Source organism: Triticum dicoccoides, chromosome 2B, assembly GCF_002162155.2.
Source record: "Triticum dicoccoides isolate Atlit2015 ecotype Zavitan chromosome 2B, WEW_v2.0, whole genome shotgun sequence".
NCBI classification, from domain to species: Eukaryota; Viridiplantae; Streptophyta; class Magnoliopsida; order Poales; family Poaceae; genus Triticum; species Triticum dicoccoides.
This window is the reverse complement of record NC_041383.1, coordinates 246,277,531-246,283,739: the sequence shown is the minus strand read 5'-3', so window position 1 is coordinate 246,283,739 and position 6,209 is coordinate 246,277,531.

Below are 6,209 nucleotides of genomic sequence, written 5' to 3'. Positions count from 1 at the left end.
TCTGCCCCGGCTGCCGATCCGGAAATCATTGCTGATGCAGATGAAGACTGCAAGGTGGGCTGCATACCGGCCATGAAGATCACAACCCGGTTCGGCAGTTCAAAGGGGTCCGAAATACTGTCACCATCGGAACAGCCCCCAATCCGGCCGTCTTGCAATTGGTACAGCAACTCGGTTTTGCCAGTGGATGACTCGCCATCTGAGTAGACGGCCGTCTCACCGTCGGACACTGGTTCAGATTCCGCACCATGGATGAATCCTACAAATGCACGCTTCATGGAGGGCGAAACCCGGGCAGGACTTGCACGCTGAGCCGTCTCGACGAGGTCGGTGGAGATGTCCGGCTCAGGGCCCGGTTTGCCGATCTTGCCGATGAAAACGTGAATTCCACCAAAGGGGACCCGGTACCCGTACTCAATTGAGCCGGCCTTGGGGCCCCAGCCTGCGTCGTCCATGTAGAGCTTGCCGCGATGACTCTTGGTCATCCGGCCAACCGTGTATCCCTTGAGTCCTTCAAAGTTGCCCTTTAAGAACTCGAAACCATCGTGCGATAGCCCCACGGTGGGCGCCAACTGTCATGGAATTAACACGTCAGATGTCCTAGCGGAAGGAATTAGTCGTGGAGCCATCGCAACGAGATTAGCTTAAAGGGGTTAAACCGGAACAAAGGACACAGGAAGTTTATACTGGTTCGGCCCCTTGCGGTGAAGGTAAAGCCTACGATCCAGTTGTTGTGGGATTGATTGATCTCGATGAGCAGGGAGCGAATTCGCTTTACCTATCTCTCGAGCTGTTGTTTCTTGTCCCTAAACCACCGCTGGGTCGTCCCTTTATATACGTAGGTTGATGCCCGGCCGATCTACAGAATCCCGAGGCCGGCTCATACAAGTGTTCGGCTCGGTTTCTTCCTTTCCCTAACTTACAATACAAGTTATACATCTATGGCAGTTTACTACTATGGGCCCTAATCCGCCATTGGGCTCTGGGCCTCTAAGCTTTAATGGTAGAGCGCCATACTCCTTGTCTTCATGGGCTTCAATATAGATGAGCGTAAACTGGTCCCTCCTGGGCGGTTTACATTCAGTAGTTGTATCACCAACAGCGGGTGTATTTGCACTGAAATAGATCAAACTTCTACTCATGTTCACGCACCGTCCAAACGCATCACCATAGATCTCAAGAATCTCATTGAAAATTGTAGCACTTTCCATATTTGCCTTGATGCAAATAAGGCTATCATTGGCGAAAAGCAGGTGATTCTCCCAAGGTGTTCTGAAGCTTAATATAACATCTTTATCAATATAATTACCATAATACTTCAAGAGCGAGGAAAAACCTTCGACACAGAGAAGAAAAATATAGGGGGCAATGGGTCACCTTTCCGAAGTCCTCTCGATGGGGTGACAAGGTTGCAGTTCTCCATTGACACAGATTGAGAATCAAACTGACGTGACACACTTCATGATCAATCTTATCAGATTGGCACTACAACCAAGCTTCAGTAAAATGGCTTCTAGAAAAAGCCATTCTACCATGACGTATGCCTTCATCATATCCAGCTTAACTGCATATGTGAAGTTCTTCTCTTCTTATGTCTCTTCATCATATGTACACTTGCGTAAGCAACAAGTTCATTATCTGTGATCAGATGACCTGGGACGAAAGCACTTTGTTCCTCACTGATTATATCATCCATGCACCTTCTCATACGGTTAGTGACTGCCTTGGCAGCCAACTTATATAGCACTGGACATAGAGCAATTGGGTGATATTGTGAGATACTCTATGGGTGACATACCTTCGAGATCAATGTGATCGAAGTGTCGTTGAAGCCCATTGGTAGTTCCCCTTCATTAGAAAAGCTAGCACCACATGTGTTATATGTCCACCCACTATGCCTTTGAAGGGGCCATTTGGAAGAGTGCATGATGTACCTCAGATGGTTCGTACGGCTTGCACAGGAACTCGATCATCTCTGGTGTGACTCGGGATGGAGCATGAGATAACAACACAACAGTGCCATTGACACCTTGCGACGAGTAAAAAAAGCTTGATAAAAGGCTAATTTTTTTGGCTTTATCTTCAGATGCATTTACACAAACAGATCTGTCGCCTCTCTCAAGGCCAACAATTTATTGATACGTTTTCTTTGCCTAGCTTGTGCTTGAAAATACGTCGTGTTGCGATCACCATCACATAACCATGGAACTCGGGATTGCTACCGCATCCAGACTTCCTAGAGACGAAGTGCTTCTCTTAGCTTCTGAATTGTGCTCTTCTCTTCATCCGATGGGCTCCCACCCACTGATTGACGCCGTAACATGTCGAGCTGCTTTTGTAGATTACAGACTATTCTTAGCAAGCTACCAAACTCTCACGGACCCCAGAGCATAAGTTGTTGTTGTAAGACCCCTAAGGAATCTACAATTTCCCTACAAACCTGGACAACAATTCTGTCTCCTCCAAGTATCGACTATCAACTGATCATAAACCTGGTGTGTCTGCCAAACATTTTCATAGCAAAATTGTTTGGGGCCGGACGAACGATGTGAAAATGCATGGTTTTTGAATTCGACAACAACAAGATAATGATCTGATTCCACCGTACACACATGCCAAACTTGCATATGCTTGAACCTCTACATGAAATCCTCATTGGCAAAAGCCCTGCCAAGCCTAGCCTTGACGTTTGCATCTCCAGATTGTCAGTTATCCCATGTATAAGTAACACCTGACCAACCAAGATCTTGGAGACCACGTTCAATGGTGACTTCGTGAAAATCTCTCATCGGCCTCTCAGGACGAGCTGATCGGCTAAAATGTTCTTTAGGGTACAAGGTTTCATTGAAATCACCCACGCATGGTGAGGGATAGCGTGTAGAGTTAGGAGGAAATGCCAGCTGTGGTGCCAGTCTGCTTGTCTCGCCGCTCCATAAACCCGTAAAACGCCAATCATTTGTGCCTGCTGATTAATCAAATACCACCACACTAATGTGGCTAGTACTATAATTTTTGAGTTCCACCTTCTCTTCTTTAGACCAAAACAACCATATGCCTCCATTAAGGCCATCACTGTCCACCGCAAAACTGCCCACAAACCCAAGAGTGTGCTTCACATTTTTGACATGTTTTCCTCTGATCTTCGTCTCCATAACAAGCAGAGCGATCCCTTCTTTCTTCACAACACTGCGAAGCTCGCGAACTATCTCGGGGTTCCCAAGCCCCCGACAGTTCCACCTCAAGCAACTCATTGCTCCCGGCAGGGCTGGCTAGCAGCTCATGTTGAATTCTCTGAATTTGTGGGGGTGTGTGTATTTTTTTCTTGGGTGCTTGTTCCCCATAGTTTCCTCTGTAACATCCTCCCGCTCGCTTGCACAAAGTTAAACTAGATAGTGGCATTGGTTTTGATCATCTACATGTTTTGCCATCATAAGCGCGGGAATAATGTTTTTTCAGTAACTTGTTTTGGAGGCCCTTCCTTCCTATTGTACTTGCCAGCTGTGTTCTTCTTCCTTGGCGAATTGACCTTTGGGTTGGCATCTCTGGTGGAACTAATCTGTGGAGCTTCACTTCTATCTAATTTTGCATTGGTCTGGCTAGCCCCTGAGCTCTCTCTAGAAAAGGCCCTCTTCATGTCCTTTGGAGCACAAAGACATGTCTTGAAGGGGAGGTCACCATTCTCATCGCTAGTCCCCGGCGTCAGACAAAATAGATCCGAGTGATCAAGGCAGTCACACGAAAAACAAAAGTTGGGGACACATTCATATTGTATGGCATACTAGTCTCAACTCTTCTAAGCCGCTTGATGTCCTGCAAGTGCACAAGGCTGTTGTAGCACTTTCGTGATAAGTAAAGTCTCGAACCCATAGGGAGCAGAAAAGAAGGCACACAAACCGCGCAAGTACACTGTCACTTCACGGAGTTACGTACGCACCCAAATCGGAGCTTAGATATAGTCTACTCTATAAGTTGCTAGACAAACTGGATAAAAGGTTTTCACTACACTATGAACAAGAAGGTAAAAACAGGAATAAAAAGATACTATGTTAGTAGAAATGATGCTTGAGTAGTAAAGTGTACTCGAGTGTTCCGAAGTCATTACCAGTTACCACAGATCTGACATGTGCATCAAGTTCGAAGCAAACACTCTCAATCGTATCCTCATCCATCCTTCATATGCCTAAGTGGGCGGTCCCCATACAGAACATGTTCTGCTCTAACGTGGGCTTCATGCCACATATGCCACCAATCGTAGCTTCCCCAAACAGATTATCACATACGGTCAATTAAAGGTTTCCTGATGCAACCAAATATGGGTTTACCTATTACTCCCCTCATCAATTGCAAAGACTCAAAATTGTGGCTTTTACTCACACCTCGAATTACCTCAACATCCGAACCTCTACAACTGAAGGAAATATGCCCTAGAGGCAATAATAAAGTTGTTATTTATATTTCCTTATATCATGATAAATGTTTTATTATTCATGCTAGAATTGTATTAACCGGAAACTTAGTACATGTGTGAATGCATAGACAAAATAGAGTGTCCCTAGTATGCCTCTACTTGTCTAGCTCGTTAATCAAAGATGGTTATGTTTCCGGACCATAGACATGTGTTGTCATTTTATGAACGGGATCACATCATTAGAGAATGATGTGATGGACAAGACCCATCCGTTAGCTTAGCATAAATGATCGTTTAGTTTTATTGATAGTGCTTTCATCATGACTTATACATGTTCCTCTGACTATGCGATTATGCAACTTCCGAATACCGGAGGAACACCTTGTGTGCTATCAAACGTCACAATGATGACCCACAAGTGTAGGGGATCTATCGTAGTCATTTCGATAAGTAAGAGTGTCGAACCCAACGAGGAGCAGAAGGAAATGATAAGCGGTTTTCAGTAAGGTTTTCTCTGCAAGCACTAAAATTGTAGGTAATAGATAGTTTTGTGATAAGATAAATTGTAATGAGTAACAAGCAATGAAAGTAAATAAAGTGCAGCAAGGTGGCCCAATCCTTTATGTAGCAAAGGATAAGACTGGACAATTTCTTATAATGAGAAAGGAGCTCTCGAGGACACATGGGAATTATCGTCAAGCTAGTTTTCATCACGCTCATATGATTCGCGTTCGGTACTTTGATAATTTGATATGTGGGTGGACCGGTGCTTGGGTACTACCCTTACTTGGACAAGCATCCCACTTATGATTAACCCCTATTTCAAGCGTCCGCAACTACAAAAGAAGTATTAAGGTAAACCTAACCACATCATTAAACATATGGATCCAAATCAGCCCCTAACGAAGCAACGCATAAACTAGGGTTTAAGCTTCTGTCACTCTAGCAACCCATCATCTACTTATTACTTCCCAATGCCTTCCTCTAGGCCCAAATAATGGTGAAGTTTCATGTACTCGACGTTCACATAACACCACTAGAGGAAAGACAACATACATCTCATCAAAATATCGAATGAATAGCAAATTCACATGACTACTAATAGCAAGACTTCACCCATGTCCTCAGGAGCAAACGTAACTACTCACAAAGCATATTCATGTTCATAATCAGAGGAGTAATAATATGCATTAAGGATCTGAACATATGATCTTCCACCAAGTAAACCAATTAGCATAAACTACAAGGAGTAATCAACACTACTAGCAACCCACATGTACCAATTTGTGGTTTTGATACAAGATTGGATACAAGAGATGAACTAGGGTTTTGAGAGGAGATGGTGCTGGTGAAGATGTTGATGGAGATTGACCCCCTCCCGATGAGAGGATTGTTGGTGATGACGATGGTGATGATTTCCCCCTCCCGGAGGGAAGTGTCCCCGGCAGAACAGCTCTGCCGAAGCTCTAGATTGGTTCCGCCAAGGTTCCACCTCGTGGCGGCGGAGTTTAGTCTCGTAAGCTTGCCCATGATTTTTTTCCAGGGTAAAAGCCTTCATATAGCAGAAGATGGACACCGAGGGGCCACCAGGGGCCCAGGAGACAGGTTGCGCGCCTAGTAGGGGTGGGCGCGCCCCCCACCCTCCTGGCCAGGGTGTGGGCCCCCTGAGGTGTTTCTTCTGCTCAATAATTATTATTAATTCCAAAAATAAGTTTTGTGGAGTTTCAGGATTTTTGGAGCAGTGTAGAATATGTTTCCAATGTTTGCTCCTTTTCCAGCAAGAATTCCAGCTGCCGGCATT